Genomic DNA, 22177 nt, shown 5'->3' with positions numbered 1-22177 from the left:
CCATTGTACAGCTTGGCTGGACGTTACAAAATCTGCGTTCAGGCTATGTGCCTTGGCGTTTAATCAACACAACGTCACTATTCCAAATCTTTAACCTTACTGATAGACAAATCGGTATGGCGCAAAAGGTTGCTGATTATACAATCTTGAGCATTGAAAAACTAGAAAGATTACCAAGGACAATGTCAGAACGACCTGTCAGTGAATGGATAATACACGGAATCATAAATATTCCAATCTCAACCTTCAGGTTTCAATACTGCCAAAAATATATACAGGCTGGCATGTACGAGAAATTGGGAAAGGGGTACCTTAAAACAACTTGGAACCTGCCCTATTCACATGCATGTGTCAGTAATAAAGGACAGAAAGTGTTTCTTAGTGGCAACAATTGTGCTATGTCACCAAGCGGCACGCTTCTGTGTAACGGAATTAGTTTGCATGGAGCCTGTGAAGGGAATTCATACAACCTTTCATGTCACCAGCAAGGCGCACCTGCAACTGAAATAGAACCATTCTTTCAAAGACTCTATAATGGGAGTTACATTCTTATTGTAGACCGCAGATGTTGTAGTCTTATGCCCGGGACTCCTTATCTAGTCACTACGACTGCGAAGGTCAAGTGCTGTGGACGTTCTTTGTTCCCCAGCTCCTTTCCAGACAGGGAGGCAAGGGCATGGCCCAATTTGAAAATTACTTCTATTCGAATAGATACTTTAAGCAGAATGAAAACAGTGCTTCTTCAGACGCCTACAAGGCTCACGTCATCAAAAGAAACGTATGATCTACAAGTCGCAAGGACGACTGCAGAGATACATACATTATTATCAACTAATTCCCCCGTACATTTCGCGGAAATCCTGAGCGAAATCTTAAATATTTCTGATACCACAAGGGTCTCAAAGGTATTTAAGACAGTATTTTCGATGGCATTAACACCATTCAAAGCCATACTGGGTATTTTTTCCAGATTTCGTCCATTCGATTTTTGGCGGACTTCCCCTGATCCTGGGACTAATTGCAGGAATCCTATTCTTAGTCCTTATTTTTCGTTATGGCAACCCATGTCACAGATCAAACTCTCGCGACAATGGAAGATACGATCCTAGCCATTGGATACCGGGACCGGATATCAAAAATCCTGGGACTCTCCCGGCTTAGAGACCTGAACATGACTTGGTTTCTATCATTTCGACCAATGTGGCAAAGGTGTGTTTTACCTGTACTAAGGTGTCTGCTATGCGGAGAAGAATGCGTGTTAGACACCTGTCTGACGCTACAATCGGATGCGCCAGTGGATGCAGATACATTGTTGGTTCCTACCAAGGTTCACGCTTTGTGCTGCCCTCAAAGGCTGCCAATCCTGATGATGGCATTCGTGGAATCTTCACCACTACGATTGAAGAGTAGTGAAGTTCAAGATGAAAGCAGCATCGATCAGGTACGACCTTCTGTCAGCAATGCGAATCAGAATGTCAATGGAGACAATCATGCGCACGAATGCATGGTTACACCTATTTCCGACTTAGTGGAACTTTCCCATGAAGCTGTTGACAGTTTTTTCGAAAGCCTTAATGATATGATGTTCTCTCCAGAACAGAAATAGAGACTTTTGAGCAAGCTCGCACACGGCGTTCCCTGAATTCGGCCTTCAACTTTAAAAATAAAGTCACATGAACAATTTTTCCCACCAGTTCACGGACAGCAATTTTTTAGCAGCCCCAAATTATTTTTTTACAAAATTTTCGGGACACTTATCTTCTGCTTAAAGTAAGAAACTATTCCTAGAGAACTAATATTTCTATTTTTAGATACTTTATAAACTTTAGTTGCCCGCTGGTATGTTCACAAATATTTTATTATGTGATGAAATGGTCTCGGACTTCCTTTCTGTATAGCCATATTAAGAGCCATTTCATGTGTATTTCTCATATACCAAATAAGCAATAATGCATACAAATGCGTGTTTACTTTGGCGTTTAATTCATAGCTTAAGTGCATACAATATATATGACTGCAATTTTTCAGTATATTTGAAAGTTTCAAAATGCATTTATGTATTTTGGGGTGGTAAGGTATACACTATACTCTATAGTATGTTGTGCTATGTTATACTATGCATAGATTAGTAAATATGACCATAGTTAGCGTGGAGTGGGTGTCATGTATTCCTATAGGTTCTGAATCGATCCCCCTATTCCTGACCCTATTCTGGTTAAACTAACTATCAAATTAACGGCACAGGAACGTGTTATCTGATTAGGTCATAACGCTTGAGATCTAATTAATTAGACAAGCGACATTCCTCCAGCCCCTGATAAGGCATACGACGTTCTCATAACAAATCAAACCTATGACAACCTGGAAAATCCGTGCGGCCATTGTTTTGATTTCACAGAGAACTTTAGTAAAGAATGTGCTAACGAGCAAGTCGTATGACATCTTTGTTGACGTATCTATGTCCATCCTTACGTCAATCTCGGCACCTTTAAGGTATAAATATTGCCGATCTTGCCCTATGCAAACACACGCGTGGTGACGAGACGGAGCAGCCATGCTTGCCGAAGCCCAGAAGCAGAGCAGACCCCGCTGGCAGCAGCCCCGCCTTCCTGACGCGCTGAGAGACGCGCTGCTATCTCAAGCCGAGAGACCCAGCACAGGCGCTTTCGGGCAGCCCTCGCAGGCCGCCTGGAATATCGAGAGCAGAGAAAGAGATACCATTCCTCATTCATCCTAACTTCCAGGTACAGAACTGAATAACCCCTCACAGAGAATTCTTTAGTTATTCACTTGGCAAAAACAAACTTAACTTAAACTGTAACTTTCTATCCCGCCCACGCATTAGACTTAGGTCAGGTACACGGGGTAGGCGTATTTAGAAACACCAGTTGAGTACGTTTAGTCAAATGTATATGTGTATGCAATATATTTTAATCATTTTAAACATCATATGGCTCAGAAACCATATCAATGTTTTTACAGTATTATTTTATACTATTGCTATTAATGTATGCACTTTACTTAACTATAAGTATTGCAATAATATCGATCCATTTCTCTTGTACGAGAAAAGAGACTGATCAATAAATAACACCTTTTTATTGAACACGCCCGTCTCTCTTCCTTTTCTCTACAATCTGATGAGACTAAGAATGCACGTACTGACTGAGTAAAATAATTGCCTTGTGCTCACACGACTCTCGAGATTGACTCTTGATTAGGGGAGAGCAAAGTTGTCATGTTCTATGGTAGTCAGAAACTAAATCCCTTCTTGTCTAATCAGGGAAGTTAATTGCTCCTTGAACATTCGAGAAAGTTTCTAGCGAACTCTGAGCTACGCTGGCAAACCCAAAACTTAAGTCTAGTATCGACAGTAGTAGACCTAGTTAACGTCTGGCCTAGGCCTTTACTGCTGTAGGTATTATTCCAATGCGCAGAGCCTATTGGGAAGATAGGAGCTACACTACACATCAACACGTTTTTAGCAGAATTAGGAATTCTTGCTGCCTCCTGTGAATTTAAAGGTCCTATTGAGCAATATCTGAGAGATCAATTAGTTGTGAATTGCTTTAACAACGAAGTTCAAAAGAGAATATTATGTGGTAGAAATCCTTCACTGACAGACTTTAGAAATAGCAAGGGGCATTGAAAGGTCTGTTTCAGCTTCTAAAGAACTAGGGAATAACAAGCCTTCCAATACAGAAGCAGTAAATAAAGTGTCACAACAAATGTCTCACACTGCTACTCATCGAGATAGACCTGTTAACAAAAGTTAATGGAAAAAGAATGATAAACCTTACCAATGTTTTTAGATGTGGCTCTAAATCACATCTTGTTAATTCTCCTACCAGCGATAAAGAAACAGTGTTCCAATTTAAGAAAATTGGTCATTTCACTTCAGCATGTAAATTTAAATCCAAAGCAATGTATGTTGAGACTGAAGTTTAAAATGAGGTGGGTTTTCTGAAGGAGAAAATTTGTGTAAAAAAGATTTTATTATCTGTTGATATGGTGGATTCACAACAAGATTCTAATGGTGATGATCCAGTATGTGATGTAAAAATTGGTAACGTACCTGTCAAGGTTACAGTTGATTCCGGATCTCAGGTTACCATTCTTTCTGATGTATTTTTCTTTAAGGAATGGCATAGGGTTGATCTGATACCTCCTGACATACGCACAGTAGCCTTTGATGGACAGGAGATTGACATGATGGGGTACTTCAATGATATCCTCACTTTTGAAGATAGAACTATCGAGTCAAAAATTTATGTTGCAAAAAAAGGATATGATATTCTTGGCTGGAAGGATCAAGGGAAATTCAGAATGGTACTAAGACCGGATACTGATAATCCCATTTCCTTAGATCGTTCCAAGAATGTTAGTTCTGTAATTACTGACTGCTCTTCTTTAGAAGTCATTTGTAATAAACATCAAGCTGTCTTTTCAGATAAATTAGGTTCAGTCAAAGGATTTGAACATAAGATAATATTAAAACCAGATGCCATTCCGACTATTCATAAGGTCAAACATGTTCCTCTAAGTATCAGAGATAAACTTAAAAGTCATGTGGATCAGTTATGCAATGAGGGTGTCATAGAACAAATTAATTCATCACTATGGATTTCTCCCATTGTGGTTGCACTTAAAAATAATTGTGATGAACTCAGGTTATACATTGATCTGAGGTCACTGATTAAGAATATTCAAATTGATTGCTTTCCTTTGCCTCGTATCCAAGATATGCTCGCCCAACTGAAAGGTACCAAAATCTTTTCCACAATAGACTTAAGAACAGCCTACCATCAAATTGAACTGTGTGATGAGTCAAAAGATTTAACTGCTTTTAACACGCCATTTGGTCCCTTTAGGTTTTTGAGACTGCCATTTGGTTTGGCCTCTGCAGCCGCGGTTTTTCAAAAATTAATGTCTCAACTATTTGGTAATGTTAAAGATGTTTTAGCATATCAAGATGACATATTGATATCTACTAACACAGTCCAAGAACATCTTATCAAATTAGATCAGGTCTTAGGAATTTTAAACAAATATGGTATGACTGTCAAGAAACAAAAATGTAAATTTCTACTGAATTGGGTAGATTATTTAGGTCATGTCATTTCTCAAAGTGGCATTAGTCCTAAACAAGACTTACTAATAGCTATTCGAGAGTGCGCTCAGCCTTCCAACAAAGATCAGTTGAGGTCATTTTTAGGGTTGAGTGAGTTTTACTCAAGATTTGTTCAAAATTTTGCACTCATTAGTGAACCTTTAAGGATCTTGACAAGAAACAAGGTTAAGTTTATGTGGGGCAATGAACAAAATGTGGCTTTTGAGAAACTCAAAAATTTGATAATAAGTGCTCCTGCCCTCAAACCCTTTAATGAAACTTCTACTTCCTATATTACTGTAGATACTGGCAATGCTGGAATGGGCGCAGTGCTTAGTCAAATGGTAGATGGCAATGAAAATATCATTGCCTTTGCATCACGTCAGCTTTCTTCTTCAGAAAGAAACTATAGTAATATAGAAAAAGAAGCCCTGGCTTGTGTTTGGGGTGTCAGACATGTTTCCACTTATGTATGGGGAAGAGAATTCGTTCTTATGTCAGATCACAAGCCACTAATCTTTTTCTGTAATGACAAAGGGTTAAGAAATACCAGTCCTAGATTGGTTCACCTATTTTCCAAACTCTATGATTTCAATTTCGTAATGAGGCATATTCCGGAAGGAAAACATTTTAAAGCAGATTTTTTATCAAGGTGTCCTTTAAATGATCCTGACTTTGATACTGTAATTGATGATAAGGAATTTGTGGTTAGTCTGATTGAAGGCTTGAGATTAACGGAAGGAGTTATTTCTCAATCTGATTGGCTAAAAGCTTACGCTGAGGATAATTCTCAAAAAGTTCTTAGAAAGTTTATCTCTGCTGGGTGGCCAAGAGAAAGCCAAATTGACAGAGAAACAATTCCCTTTTCAAAAGTCAAGGATGAATTGAGTCTCGAAAACAATCTTGGTTTGAGAGGTTCTTTACTTATTCCTCCAATTTTTATCAGAGATAAAGTAATTATCCTGGCTCACAAAGGACATGGAGGAATTACTAGTACATAGAAAAGATTGAGGTTGCATTACTGGTGGCCTGGTATGGATGTATGTGTTGAAACTTTGTTAAACAATTGTGTTGTGTGTACACATGCTGAGAAGTCTTTACGCACAGTCAATTCACCTTTATCTCCTGTCAATTTTCCCAAAAATCCATGGGAGAAATTAGGCAAAGATTTTTTGGGGCCTGTTGGTGGATTGAATCAAGGTTTCAGATTTATTCTAACAATAGTAGATTACTACTCAAAATGGGTGGCTTTTAAATTTATGATGGATCCGAACACCGAAAATGTAATCAAATTTTTGAAGAAGCTGTTCAGATCTGAAGGTGTTCCTGGGTTTCTTGTATCAGATAACGGTGTTCAATTTGTTTCACACAACATGAGTGATTTTTTAAGTAATCTTGGAATCAAACATCTCACTACTGCATTGTATAGTCCACAAGGAAATGGTTTAGTGGAAAGAGTGAACCGCATTATAAAAGATTCTGTTTAAATAGCGGTCTCTTCAGGGCTGCAAGTACAAGCGGTAGTAAGTGATAGAATTTGGTCGTATAATAACACTCCTCACTCTACAACTGGAGTCACTCCATTTGGCATGTTGCGAGGGAGAGAATGTTTTAATGAATTATCTCCAGAATGGGTTGTCAGTAAAACCCAGCACGGGAAAAATTGACCTAGTTTAGATCAAGTCAGAAGTAAAGTAAAAAGGTCTCATATCAAATCAAAAATTAGATATGATGAGAACAAACATGTAAAAAATGAATGGTTCAAAATTGGAGATAAAGTTAGGATCGGGAGACCATTTAAAGTAAAAGGCTCTAGATTTTATCCAGAAACAACAGTGGTTAAAGTGGGAAAGTATGCTGTTATGGTCTCAGATGGGAAATGGTGGAGCAATAGCAATGTTGCTAAAGTGAGAAATCCAGTGGAATCAGATTTGGTGGAATCTGATAATGGTATTCTTGGTATGAATAATTCGTTTAGTTCTACAGGAAGTGCATTATTACAAGCTAGTGATTTAAATCTTTCAAAATATGTTTCACAATACTCTGAGCTAATTTCCAATGAAAATGTTGAGAATGATTCATTCTTATCTCCTGTTTTGTCAAGTTCTTCTTTTAGAGCTAGTTCCAGTTTAAAATCTACACCTAAATACTTAGAAGATTATGTGACATAATTTTGTTCTGTTTTGTTATAGGAGAGGAGGTGTGTTATATCTTATTTCCATATATTATTTCTGTATTTATTTACTATATATGTGTATTAGGTAGACATGTATGTTTAACAATGTTAAGATATTAATGCATCTTTCAACTATAGGTTGCTTAGCAGTAATAGAATGTTGGGCTCCTGCTTGTCAGTTTAAGGCTGGAGCTGAAAGAAGAAACACTCTGCTTGGATCTGAGTGCTGCACTTGTATAAGAATAAATCTTATTCAAATTTAATAATCTTCTTCTCATCATTGGATACAACAAGAGGTTAACAGTAATAAGTGAAAAAAGGTAAGAAAAAGCAGAGACAGGAAGGAGGTACGTAAAAGAAATAGACTACAAAAAGTAAAATATACTATACAAATGAGTTAAAAAGGTAGAGAAAAAAATCATGGGTAAGTGAGAAGTTTATGGTTAATTTTTAGAGTTAGGGGTAGAGTCATATATGGTATAAGGGATGACGTAAGGTAAGTGTAATGTTTTTATGTCAGGGTAGGGGTGAGAGTAAAGGTTAGGGTTAAGACTGCACTCTACTTTATTACCCACAATCAACTTAGTAGTAGCAAATCAAGAAATATAGTATGGGAGGCCAACCTCTACATATCTATGTATTCATACTACAGTAAAGATTCAAAACAAGTAAAAATCAGCAATTTTTCCATGTTTGGCATTTTTACCCTCCCAAAATGGAAATATGAATGATTAAATACTTGACAATAACTAAGATGGTACTAAATGGGGAATAATGGAATGATATACACCAGCCAAATGTGCCATTGAGAGGGCCGAGGAAGAACTTTATAGGACATCAGCTAAGGGGATAAAGGGAAATATATCATAGGACAGTACAGTGGGCTTGTACATTGTCAGCATCACATAATGACTAACAAAGTAAATCTAATCACCGTTAAAACACACTAACACAAGATCACTAAAATATGCTACAAAACTAATGGGGCACTGAAAATATTCCCAGAAAACTATTGTGCTTCCTGGTTCATACCTGTAAATCAATCTCACATATTTTAAGACATTCAAGAGCTGTGCATGCCATGACAAGGTCTTGCAAACAGGCAACAGACCCTGCTGGAATATACCTATATCTGATTTAGTATTTATGTATTAAACTAAAGTCTGTTGCAAAAACAGGAACATTCAAATAACAGTGATGACATTTAAATGTAAATGTGAGGTGAGAATTAACCATTGATTGGTAGATTCTAAAGGCGATTCTCAGAATTGCGATTAAGTTAAAACCCAGAAGAGGCAATTACATATCAGAATCCGAATACTAAACTTACAAAGATTCCTCATTCCACCTGCTTCTAGATATACTTTCTCCGATAATCCAATTTCAATGCAGAAAGTTATAGATTACCAACAGTGGTTTGCATGTAAATGAATCCTCACACAACTAAATGCTACAACTTTAAATTAAACTTATCCCCAGCACTTCCGCCTGAAGAGATCAAACCATATTTACAAATCATATTTACACCAGTGACATATCATTTAGACAATCCCTGCGGGGAGATTCAAATGTAGATGAGCAGACCATGGCGGGATTTGGTTAGCTCACCTGTGATTAGGTCGAATACGATAGTGAAAAGAATGAAGTGAGGTTCTGATTATGCTCGGACAATTGGATTTGTGGCACAAGAGGGAGCAGGGATCATAGAATTAGGTTTAGGGTGTTTCTTTATAGGGTGTAGAATTCCATTTGTTAGATGGGTCACTTAAAGGGACCCAAGTGGACAATGTTTGCGAGCATGAGTTTTTTGGCCCTAGCATTCTTGAATTCTTTCTTCGGACTAGCATGCATAAAACGGAGCCACAGTAAAACACTAACTATAAAAAAGCCATGAAACCAAACAAAAGTTAAGCAAAGTCACTTGATCTTAGACCACATGAATATAGAGCGACAATGGTCTATTGTTTTTGAGGCGAGAGACAAAGGCTACAATTCTGCTTTCCAGTACTTCAGTTACTGTCGGAAGTAGAGAATTATAAACAGAATGCTAGAGAAACCCAACAGTAAGTACAGCATTAACCAAGATGTTTATCAGTCCTACAGTCAATGAGAAAGAACAACAAGTGCAGTTTTTCTCAGAACGTTGAGCATTTAAAAAAAAAAAGATTTGTTTCTACTCATTTATCAGGAACAAAACAGTTGCTTAATCCCCTTCATAGGGGAATAAATAGTTAGATCGCCTACTCCTTAGATACATTATTTTCCAGGCTTTGATTAATTAAGGAATATTTTATCTATTAGTAGTGATCTATTTATTTTTCCTCCGAGTTTGGGTGCAGTAAGGGAAACTGGAGTCCACTTGTCTTTGTGGCATGGCTACTTGGATGGCTCTAGATGCTTCCAGGGAGACAGGCAGCTCAAACCACTTGCCTGGAACTTATATGTGTTGTCACAGTAAAGACGACAGATGACCCACAACATACTGCCTTGTCCAGCTTAGTTGCTGAGGTAGTTTAAAAGCTACTCTAGGTGTGTGCTGAACTATGTCTAACAATAAATCTAGTACTATATTTATCTCTTCAATTACTAAACCTCTTTAAGAAGCAGCATTTAATCAGGATTCTGAATCTGATGGGTAGGGAAAAGCTGAATATTTTAGAGTCTGCAGCCAATTCCCAGTTCAACAACCTCTTTGTGACAAAATTAACTGCTGTCACCAATATGCAACAAATCGAAGATGACGGTGGACTAACGTTCCTGCACCTCCGTACCAGTTTTCTCTGCTGTGTTGTCCCGCGCAACAGACCCAGTAATCAACCGTCGTATGATGCCACTGTGCTACAGATCCTTAGCAGATAATTAAATGGTGTGCACAGGAATAAATCGAAAGTCCAAATATTAGTCGTAGAGTTTTCAAAGTTCTTTATTAATCAAATTTGATTAAAAAAGGAAAAGGTTCAGCCAACGCGTTTCGTTCTCAGAGAGAACTTCGTCAGGGCTTCTCAGGATGATAACCCTACCTAAAGGAAAGATGGCGTCATGTCGTATGAGTCGTCGAAATTCACATAAACCATATGCTTGGTGGGCACTGTATGTCCGTTTAGAATTCTATAACTTAGTGTGACAATAATCCTATGGTGGTCACAGTCCCACAATCAATATAACAACATCCACTAGGGTTCTGGATATAACGAAACTCATATGATGGTCATGATCCCACGATTAATATAACGACATCCAAGAAGATTCATTGAGAAAATAACACTGTCATGAGTCTCTGTCGTGATTCAGAAGAAATCCCAATATATGGCATCTAATCGTGCTCCTAGGCAATGTAAGTAAATGTTAAATCTGTATGATAAGTTTGCATGCAAGTACCGTAGTGGGGGCTCCTGGTAGTGACTCAGGAGTCAGGGGGGAATTAACCCAAGACCAAAATGGAGGCCTGAGAAATCACAACAAAGGCTTTCTTGAGATCACTCTGCTTCAGTAGGTGGGTATTCAAGAATCTAAGGGACCATTCGATTTACTCCTGCGAACACCATTTAAATATCTGCTGTCGGGGGGGCGGAGCCGGGCCGGCGGCCAAGATGGTCGCTCGGGTTCCCAGCTCCGCCGGCTCTCCTCACCCCCCGCCTGATCCCGTCGCCCGCCCCGCACAGCTCCGGTGCCCCCGTGTGTCGGAAGGTGCGCTCGGTGGACACGCCCGACTCCGAGTGCTCTCCGTGCTTGGGAGGCGAAGCTACAGACCTCCGTGATTATGGCCTGCTCAAGACGGGCAGCCGGGACCCCGAGTGATCTTACTGCCGCCTGGAAGTGCGACAACAACGGCTGCGCGGACCCAGTAGGTACCGGTGACCCACTATGCTGGTCGGCCCGCCCCCGAGGACTTGGCGTTAATGTGGCCTGTGGAGCATAAGGGCATGATGTATGCTGTTCTTTGGTCCCCCCCCCTCCCCATGGAATTGGTTCTTTGCGGCTGGCTTCTTGCTGCTCTTTTGGGACTCGGCTTGGCATGCGACGCGCTGCCTCTACCCCGCATTGCAGTTCCTCGGAGCTGGTTGCGGAGCGGTACCGCTGTTGCCTTATCCTGATTGTGGGGGGGGGACCGTCTGTGCTCCTGCACCACTAAGTGGGGGCGATGCCTCTATTGGACGCTACTGCTTTGGGGCTGTTTTTGCCATCCCCCCTTTCTCTGCTCCTGGGGCGGGCGGCCCTGACACCGGTCGCTGAGGCTTCTATTGGGGGTCCCTTTTGTGGGTATTGTTGCACGGAGGTGTTTCTACATATGGCGTTGGCAACGCGCCCACTCGACGGACGGGAGTGGGATCCCCTGCCTCCCGTGCGCTAGAAGGGCATGCCTGGTTCTGGATTGCTACAGGGGTGAGCCCGTTATCACCGGACTGGGGACGACAACCTGCCGCTGGTCTCCTGGTTGTGTGACATTGTTTGTGTGGCTCCGGCTCCGCCGTATTCTGCAGACACTATGCTGGGACTTTGTTTTGACTTTATTGGCAGCGAAGGAGAGGTTCTCGTATCCTGGTACGGAGTCTCACGGTGGGTGCCGGACGCTACAAAATGGCCGTCCTTGTTATTCTACGCATTGTTCACCGGATCGTATGCAGATAAAATGGCGGCGGCTCCACTTTGATGACGCAATTACCAGGAACTTTGTAAGGCTCCCTGTTCTGTTCCGCTCTGGTCTGCCCATTCGATGCGATTTAATTGCCCTCTTCCGCCTCCTGATATTTGTGACATATTTCTGCTCGGGACGGCGTGATTCCTGTGCACCAATGGCGTCCCGTTCCGTGTGTCATCGTGGGGGACTTTCCATCTTGCTTGGGTAGTTTGAGGGGCTGGGCTGTAATCCTGACTCTGATCATGTTGCTTTTGATACATATGGTCCATCCTGGTAATACTGTGATGACGGGGGCGGTGGGGGGGGGGGGTGCCGGGGGGCCTGTATTGGGGTCCCTCCCTGTTTCTATCTTCCCCTTTCGTGGGGTTTTGATTTTCTTCTCTTTTCCCCTTTATTCTTTGTTTCTCTTTCTCTTGTGTGGAATATTGTCTCTTTTCTTTCCCTTTATCTCTCTTCTCTATATTTCGGGTTAATATATGGGGCGACAGGCACGCTGCTAGGGGGGTAGGCCGTGGCCGTATGCAGAGGTGCAGGGTGGGGGGTTGTTGTTTTTTGGTTCACTTTTTCTGTTCTATGGCCTTGCATGTTCCTTTTGTTTTTTGTTCTTCTCTTCCCTTTCTTCCTTTTTCTCTCCTTTTCGCGGGTATGCCTGGAGGTAACTCGCCGTGCGTTTTCCTGATTCAAGTATGTGGTGTATGTTTTATGTTGTTTCACTGCATGGCGGGCGGGTATTCTTTTCGGTGGGGACGTGTATGTTGATTGCATATCCTGTATCTTCATCCTGACATAATGTCCTGCTTATGTTGCTCCTGCTGCGAATATCCTTTTTCTCATGTTTAACCTTGGCCTTGATGGGCTCTCATTGTGTGGCAGCATATCCTGACTTTCTTTCATTTAAAAACCGAACCTTCTCTAATCCTGTGGCCGTGTTGGTACTTGGATCTCCTGAGTTACAGCATTGACTTACGAGGTGTACTTCCGCATTGCTCCTGTTTTACATTGTTTATTGATTATGCCTCTGTTTCTATGCTCCACCGCACGGTTGGTGTGCTATGACTGTAACTATCGAATATGAATAAAGGTTTAAAAAAAAAAAAAAAATATCTGCTGTCACCAATATGCAGGCAAGGTAAACGAAGAATGGAGAGGCCACACCAGAAAGGGGAAGAAAATTGTGCCATCAACCTTGCAATTGCAATGGTGAGCCCTCAAATTTATGAGCAATTTATCCTGGGGGCACAGGAAGACAAAGCTTCTAATGTGATGGAAGCAAAAAGCAAGTTTTTTTCTGGGCTGATGGGAGTGAAAGATAGATAAAATATTAATGTTACCATGCACCTTCATTGCAGCAGGTGGACATTTGATTACCCATTTACTTAGGGCCGAACTGACCATAGTGGGCACCGGGCATTTCCCCAGTGGGCCGGAATGGTGGGGGCGGTTTTGTACTGGTGGGGCGTTTTTTCTTGCTGGGGGCCGGTTTTGCAGCAGTGCTACAAAATTTTCCCCTTGTAACAAAAGCACAGCAGCAATGTTCCAGCCCTTTCAATTACGTCTGACCGACCCAACCCAGGACCGGTCTGGCGTAATTGCAAGGCTGGTTTGAGGTACCAATCTGGCCCTGCATTTACTGCAGTAGAAGAACTCCTTAGGTGGACCAACGCAATAACCAATGATCTGTCCCCTCACACTCTTTTACATTTTGTTCTGCTAACATGAGTTTTGGCCAAACTAATGCTGTCTGGAGCCAGACCTAAAACATCAGGCGGCTGTGCAACCGATGGAATCATTTAATAGTCAACTTGTTACATTCTACAGGGACAGATCCTTAGAAGCTCTAAGTAGATAAAACATGCCAGATATGTAGTAAATCGCTCCATACCAAATATCTTATTTTTAAAACATGCAGCATATCTTAGTAATGAACCAATTACACACAATTTGTCATCTGGTGGATATCTCTCACGCACAGTGAAAGCAGTTTTAGCTCTAGTGTCTAAATGTTTTGACATAAAGCAGATCAGGAAAAACAAAACCCGAGAAAAAAAAAAATCACACATACTACTCCATCTGCCTCACTGGTGCCTTATTGTAATATGCTTAGGAAGCAAAAAAGAGATAAAATATCAGAACATTTATAATGTGTCTGATAAATGCTCTGCGAGCTTTGCATCATGAAATGACTTACTTGTTAACGTTGGCTGCTCCTCCGCTATGGCAGAAGAGCGTCGCACTGCCCTCCAGCAGCCTTTAACACCTTCGACGCTGTTGACGGAACCGTTCCGTCATGCCCCTCGGGTGGGCTGTGCTCATGACGGAACGGTTCCGTCACGGCCCGGCCGCCGCGCCTGCGCGGTGCTGATTTCGCGCCTGCTTGACGCGTTTCATTAAGCGGGCGGGGCCGTGACGGAACCGTTCCGTCACAAGCACAGCTCACCCGCGAGCCGTGACGGAACGGTTCTGTCACCAGCGCAGGTGAGCCTTGCCCCCCCCCCCGCGACCATTAGCGCTGCAACCGAATAGCCGCCGCAGCGAAGGTGTTAAACATGAAAAATAAAATGATAATAAACCAGGTTTATTATTGTTTTATTTTTTTCTAGCTGGTGAGTTTTGGGTTGGGCTATTGCAGGGCAGGAGTAGGAGGGAGGCACGAGAGGAAGTGTTTCGCATTGGTATCAGCGTGCAATTGGGTTTGGCCAGCTGTTTTAGGACAACTAACGTGCAAGAAAGCTTTCTTCAACCCGAGCTGGATTAGAGACAGCAGGCACAGACTGCCAGTCTAACTGGGAGCGCAAATTTATGGCACTCAGGCCAATCCTAATGCTGCTTTCATGCGCCCCCTTCATTCTTGCCACTCTTGCGAGACACCAGCTGCTACTGGATGGTAATCTCCGGCCCCACCAAATATTTCATTTTTAGGAGCCCTAACCAGGCATGAGGAACCATACAATGTTCCTAGAACGGGTTTCAGCATGAAAAACTACTTAGTGTTACACCTATAGAGACTTGCTTGGGAAAACATAAATAATGTGCGGCTCCGGAATTGTGTGCATGTTTTTTCTTTTTTTTACAGAAAATGAATATTAACAGGAAAGTACCTGCCACTTAGAAAAGCAGATTTGCCTTTACAGAAGTCGTTCTGTTAATCTCTAAAGGGTTTGACTTTAGTGAAATGTTGTTCTGCAAGAAATGTTCCAGTACCCCACCCTGTGACCACTGTGTACTGTGAGTAACTGTGACTAGACTTCTATTTACTCCACGAGTTAAATGCTTAAGCGTGTTTTAGCCACTGACATTCAGAAGAATTTCTGTTTTTGCAATGCAGTGTGGTTTCAACAGGCATGCCCCAACGAAACAAACATCATTTTGTCATACATGGATTATCAGCTGCTGATTTTAACAACTAACCATGAATGGATGAATGAATGAATGAATGAATATTAGCCTTATAAAGCGCAAATTTTGCCCAGAGTCGTCAAGGCGCTGCTAAAAGGGCCATCTGACGGAGATACAAATAGAGCTCATACAGGTAGACTGGTGAAGAGCCAGGTCTTCAAAGCCTTGCAAAAGAGAGAGTGAGACATCTGTCCAGAAATTGAAGAGGTGAGGGAATTCCACTGCCTTGCAGCAGCCACGGGGAAGGCTCTGCCCCCCATCTAACTCTTAAACCTAGGGACTACCAACAGATTTTTAGTGGCAGACCTTAGCTGCTTGGTAGGTTTCCCTAAAAGCTTTCCCACTCGCATCTAAAATACTGATCTTATGTCAAGTGAAATGAGGCAGTGTCGTGCTGGCTCATGGTCTGGAATTCACGAGCGTTCTAATACTTCAAAGAAGAGGCGATGTGCATTTTAGCCAGGACAAATAAAAAAATAGAAAAGACAGTCTTGAGATGATACCTGTTCATCTCTTCACATACATCTCCTAGCAGGGATGTTACCTATTGTGCCCTGGCCAAATGAACTTCAAGATTCAAGCCCTAGACACTCTATCAAATGATGTTCACAAGAGGCACAGAGTCTTACGACTGGCCCAGTTCAGGAGACATCCACAACAGGTTTAAGTTTCGACTAGACTTGGGTGAAAGTTTTAGCTATGCCTCCGTAGCAGAGATTATCCCAAAAAAACAAAGATTCACAGATGTAGCTGACTTTGCCGAGGGTTTAGTTGAACACCCCCAGAACGTCCAATTCCAAGATTTTCTGGCACAGCCTGTCCATGCACAGGACATACCCCACCAGGAAATGCTGAGGAAAGCAGTTGCACACCACCTCTACGCAGATGAGAGATGCAGCCAATGGAAAGGGGGATATTTGAAGGTTAGGACTCCAAACTGTTGCAGATGATGGTGTCAGGGGATACGGGCAGTCGGTAGAAGTTAAGCATGCATGGGCCTTTATAGTTTCGATGCAGGGCATCAATACAAGGGATTGGGGCCCTACAGCTCAGCAACGTCAGTCCACCCTCTACTCTGCATGGTCGTGTGCAGTAGCAAGACATGTTTACTGCTGCAAATGGTGGCTGAAACTGTTTTCCTTTAAAAACAAAAACCCTTGCATGCTTCACACATTACGTTTGTGAAATTGCGAGCCTGAATACCTCATAAAAAAGAAACCGAGAACAAAGAGTAGAATAATAGTAAGATCATTTAGCCGAAAGTATGATGACCGCCCTATCCAAGGAAGTGACTTTCATTCAAACTAAGTGTATTCAAAACACAAGGACCATATAAGCAGTACGATCATTAACCCCTTCGATGCTGGCCCGTTTCCGCCGCTGTGCGGTAAACAAACGAACAGGGCGGGCCATGACAAACCCCAGCCGTCATCTGCACACGAGCACCGCGGAAGCGTGACGGCTGGGGTTCGTCACCAGCATGCAAGGGGTTAAACACTTCATAGATACAATTATTACAATTTAAAAACAATTCCACAGTCAAAACAATAATTAAACACTTCACCTTGAAACAAAAGCATTATAATATCAAACTACCCCAGATTATTTTCGATATAAAACATTGGCAATTTGTTTATCAACAGTTCCCTAAAAAAAAATAATAATAATAATTTTAGGAACTTCAAAAGAACAAACAATAAGTTATGGATGCAAATATAATTTACTTTCAAGTAACACATCATAACAAAACAAACACTAATTCATCAGGTGCCTTAAGACAACAAATGCACACAGAGAACAATGATACACGTTTGATATTCTACACCTTGAAGGACTGTAAATGACAATAACAGCTACTTGTTGTCTTTGGGTTTGGCAATCACAACTGATAATTTGCTGTACCAACAATATTTACTTCTACAAAATGCATCCTTGACTAGTCGCCCTTCATGAAACCTGTATTGACTTCAATCAGCATCCCAACAGATTGTTCTGATAAAGACTTCTTGTAAACAAAGAACAAGAGGCCTCGTGCAAATCTGCTATGATCAATCTGAAGATCTTATGTAAATAAAAAAACCTACATAACATGTATGCTTTTTTCTCCCATTGTAACTGCTTATTTATTAATTGAGGCATTCTGCAGCCACAAATCTGTAGCCTTTTCCAGGTGCGAAGATTATCGAACATAGCTCTGGGTCAGTTAGTAAAGTAAACTCTCTACTCCAATAAATATTGATATGTAATAAACATTCCTGGCAGTTATTCCTTGATGTCATTTAAAATTGAGGGTTTTTCCATAATTAGCCAAGGAGACAATATGTGATAACAAAATATCCCCATGTAAACTGACTTTTAACACAATGTCACAGAAAATCTCCCACACTGCCTAATAAAACATGATGGCCGGGGGCTGTCTAAACTCCGCCCACTCATAAAAACTCCTGCACAGCGTGAAAATTCCCTGTGCACGCAAGGGGTTAACAATTAGATTATTTGACTTGCAATAATGAGTTAATATGTTCAGCTGCCTTTGAAACCTTACTGGAATGCAGTCCAAATCTGTCAAATCGTCTGCTTGTAGTTAAATATCAATATGTTTGCCAACTCTTTTGGTGGGTTTCCCTTTGCTCCTACTAATCTTTCTGGAAGGTCACACAGAATGCGAGGAGAAAAAATGGTGCACTTATGCAACTTCTACTTATTAGGATATAAATGACATCAGTTATCTCTCACTGTCTCTCACTGTCTGTGCACGTCGACCCTATCCCTGGTTCTAGTATGAAGAGGAGTAATCACTGAAAGCAATTGCTTGGGATACACCCTTTATCAAGGTTACACCACAAAAGTGCCTGAACAAAAGTGTTACAAGTGGATGAGCAAGTGCACTTTACAAATTATGTAACCTAAAATAAAATTGGAAACATGGGCTGGCCTGTAGAAAATCATGCCTACTCTGAAAAGATTAGCTGGGTAGCCAAGCTGACACACTGAGCAATTAGATTAATCCTTAGGCCAATAAAATATATTCTGAGTCAGAGCAACCTTCACAGCTGAGTTAAATAGATGGGAATCTTAGAGTAGTGGTGCAAAGATGTATAAAGTGGAATAAAAACTAGGCAGCACTGGAAATTAGCAATTCCAACTTTCGTCAGCAGGCCATTGTGCCTCAAGCTTATTATTTGCTTTTTTAACAATGTAAAAAGGAGGAATTCTATCCTTACTGATGAAGACATGTATTAACATGTTATAGCGTGACTGCAACACAATGCAAGAAAGGCATAGCTTCAACTTCATAACCTATCTGGTATCATACTAAACCAGTGCTACATTTGAGCCGGTGGTTTCCGATGCTCGGCACCAGCACTTAATTGTTAACAACAGCCATTCTAACAGTCTGTCCGGCTAATTTAGAGATGACCACAACCACAGTTAATTATTTATATACATAAAAAATGTCTATGAACTGCCACCCAAGCCATTCCTATAGCTTTGGGGGCCTGAAATAGTCAGATTTGTCACACTTGTAGGAGTGTGATGGTTATTCCCTGTGTTCTCGTGATCATTCTCTTCTAAACATGTAACAACATTCGGTGCTAGTTGAATATGAGCAATCGTAGGGGGTTTAAAATAACAGACCGGGGCTTTTGCTTGTAATATAGTTCTATTTTTTATGGACGATGTGATTTACCTCTATTTTATTGTATATTTAATCAATTTTATTGAAACGTTTTGGTCTTGTACAAGCTTACCGTACTGCAGAAAGGTTATGTAAAGTTAGTCCTGTGAACTATGTGTTTTATTTTTAAGTTCATTGTATTTTAATAATTTTTTTTATTTTAAACTATGCTTTGCAAGTAGTTGTTTGGTTACTATTCTTGGCAGAATGGCTGGGGCAATGTGTGATACAAGCTGCATTGGCCTCCTGACGAAAGCCCTGTTACTTATGTTTTTACAAATTAAGCACTGTACTAAACAGGTCTTAATGGATGTACGCACAGTCAGCCGTGGCCCATGCAGGTAAGCCGGGTGGGTGGGGGGAAGTATTTCGACATACGGCGTGGGAAAATTAAATAAATAATTAATTTTCCCTCGTTGACATATGTTGAAATCCCTTCCCCCCCCAACCCGGCCCCACTGCTCTTCCCAGCACGGGCCGCGGCTGCACACCGTGAAAGAACAGCATGCACACAGATGAGGTGTTATGGACAGAACTGCCAACTTTGGAAGAAGTCTCAGCATCAGCCCAACATCATCTGTTTCTGAACAAATCACTCGATATCCCCATGCATAAAAAAAAACTGAATGTGACCTTGTGCAGCGTAACTGGTGCACATGTAAAATGCCCCAATACCTTTGAGTCCAGCTCGCGCTATATATGAAAATCTGCAAAAACAAAATATCCATGTACCCATGGGCACACATTATTTTCAATAATGCAGAACCAAGATTATGTATTTTCAATAATGTAGAACTAAGATTATGTTGTGTTGGAACAGGCATGTGATAGCACCACATTTATTGGGTTTCAGTGGGCCCTCAAACACCTCTGGGCCTGATCCCTCTGCATCTGATAGGTAAGCTTCAGCAGGCATGGATGGCAGTGCAACACAATACTACTGACACCTGGTCAATCACACTGCCATTAATATGTAGTACATCTTTGTAGTACCTTTAATGTGTAGCACATCAAAAAATGACTATAAGATGGCCCTTCAATTCTAGGTAAACACAAATAGACACTCCACCTCAGACAGACAAGCTCCACCTCCGGCAGACAAATCACTCCCCATCTTCAGGAGAAACCTAACAAGCATTGAAAATGCAATAGGTCTCGCAATAGAAGAGTTTGACATTTTTCGTTTTGCATATGGATGAGTGGCGTTGCGTGGATGAGTGGCGTTGCGTGGATGAGTGGCGTTGCGTGTGTGTGTGGCGTTGCGTGGCTGAGTGGCGTTGCGTGGCTGAGTGGCGTTGCGTGGCTGAGTGGCGTTGCGTGGCTGAGTGGCGTTGCGTGGCTGAGTGGCGTTGCGTGGGTGAGTGGCGTTGCGTGGTTGAGTGGCGTTGCGTGTGTGAGTGGCGTTGCGTGTGTGAGTGGCGTTGCGTGTGTGTGTGTGGCGTTGCGTGTGTGTGTGTGGCGTTGCGTGTGTGTGTGTGGCGTTGCGTGTGTGTGTGGCGTTGCGTGTGTGTGTGGCGTTGCGTGTGTGTGTGGCGTTGCGTGTGTGTGTGGCGTTGCGTGTGTGTGTGGCGTTGCGTGTGTGTGTGGCGTTGCGTGTGTGAGTGGCGTTGCGTGTGTGAGTGGCGTTGCGTGTGTGAGTGGCGTTGCATGTGTGAGTGGCGTTGCATGTGTGTGTGGCGTTGCGTGTGTGTGTGGCGTTGCGTGTGTGTGTGGCGTTGCGTGTGTGTGTGGCGTTGCGTGTGTGTGTGGCGTTGCGTGTGTGAGTGGCGTTGCGTGTGTGAGTGGCGTTACTGGCTGAGTGGCGTTGCGTGGCTGAGTGGCGTTGCGTGGCTGAGTGGCGTTGCGTGGCTGAGTGGCGTTGCGTGGCTGAGTGGCGTTGCGTGGCTGAGTGGCGTTGCGTGTGTGAGTGGCGTTGCATGTGTGAGTGGCGTTGCGTGGTTGAGTGGCGTTGCATGTGTGAGTGGCGTTGCATGTGTGAGTGGCGTTGCATGTGTGTGTGGCGTTGCATGTGTGTGTGGCGTTGCATGTGTGTGTGGCGTTGCATGTGTGTGTGGCGTTGCGTGTGTGTGTGGCGTTGCGTGTGTGTGTGGCGTTGCGTGTGTGTGTGGCGTTGCGTGTGTGAGTGGCGTTGCGTGGGTGAGTGGCGTTGCGTGGGTGAGTGGCGTTGCGTGGGTGAGTGGCGTTGCGTGGGTGAGTGGCGTTGCGTGGGTGAGTGGCGTTGCGTGGGTGAGTGGCGTTGCGTGGGTGAGTGGCGTTGCGTGGGTGAGTGGCGTTGCGTGGGTGAGTGGCGTTGCGTGGGTGAGTGGCGTTGCGTGGGTGAGTGGCGTTGCGTGGGTGAGTGGCGTTGCGTGGGTGAGTGGCGTTGCATGGGTGAGTGGCGTTGCGTGGGTGAGTGAATGGTTAGCTGTTGCTTATGCGACGTATAGCACTTAATACTAAAGTAGGCAGACCTTCTTAGCCTTTGTGAGAATAATAGCAAAATAAAAATAAAAACCAGATCAAGTCAAGGACGCAAACGGCACCATGCTATTGTTTATTTACTCAGATGATATGCATAAAAATGTAACTTGTGAGCACGTTTCTCTAACTCTCCAATAATCCCATTACAACACTTTGTACAAATGAGATTGGGACTCATCCTTCCGAAGTCGAGAAAAATGTGCAACGCTGTGTTGAAGTTAATTTTTTTAATTAACAAAATGCAAATAATGTGGAGAGATTTCAAGTGATTCAGGAATGGGGGCCCTTGTAAAGAGAAAGTACGGCCGGCCTGGGCAGTGATAGGGGAGGAGGGAGGAGAAATGCGAGTCACGGCAGCAGCAGCCTTTGATGTGCCTGCCGGCCGGCCGTGAATAATTAGGGGGTGAGAAATGCGCTCGGAGGGCTGCCTTTGATGTGGTAATGCGAGGCAGGCAGGCAGGCGGCTGGTGGCATTGTGCACGCGCTTTTTAGGGCTTGCGCAAGCGCAATGACCTAAAAAGCACATGCACTTGAAGGAATCGCCAGTGGAATCGCCAGTGGATAAACACTGGATAAGCCCCTATAGAGCTTCGCCAGCTATGCGCTGAAGCGCATCAGCAGGCGAGCCCTAAAAACTTGTCTCTTCGATAGACCGCCTCCTTAATGGACAAGAACCTGCAACTCCGCCCCTCCCCAGCGCCTTGAGACACTTACGGG

At 42.6% G+C, this 22177-nt stretch overlaps 1 protein-coding gene across 1 annotated transcript in view; it reads right to left on the bottom strand.

Annotated features, from left to right (window-relative positions):
- The window catches only part of FGD3 (FYVE, RhoGEF and PH domain containing 3), a 642046-nt gene that overhangs the window by 260378 nt on the left and 359491 nt on the right, over positions 1-22177 (bottom strand). The gene's annotated exons all lie outside the window — the stretch shown is intronic.

Source organism: Lissotriton helveticus, chromosome 9, assembly GCF_964261635.1.
Source record: "Lissotriton helveticus chromosome 9, aLisHel1.1, whole genome shotgun sequence".
NCBI classification, from domain to species: domain Eukaryota; kingdom Metazoa; phylum Chordata; class Amphibia; order Caudata; family Salamandridae; genus Lissotriton; species Lissotriton helveticus.
This window is presented reverse-complemented; position numbering and strand designations above follow the sequence as displayed.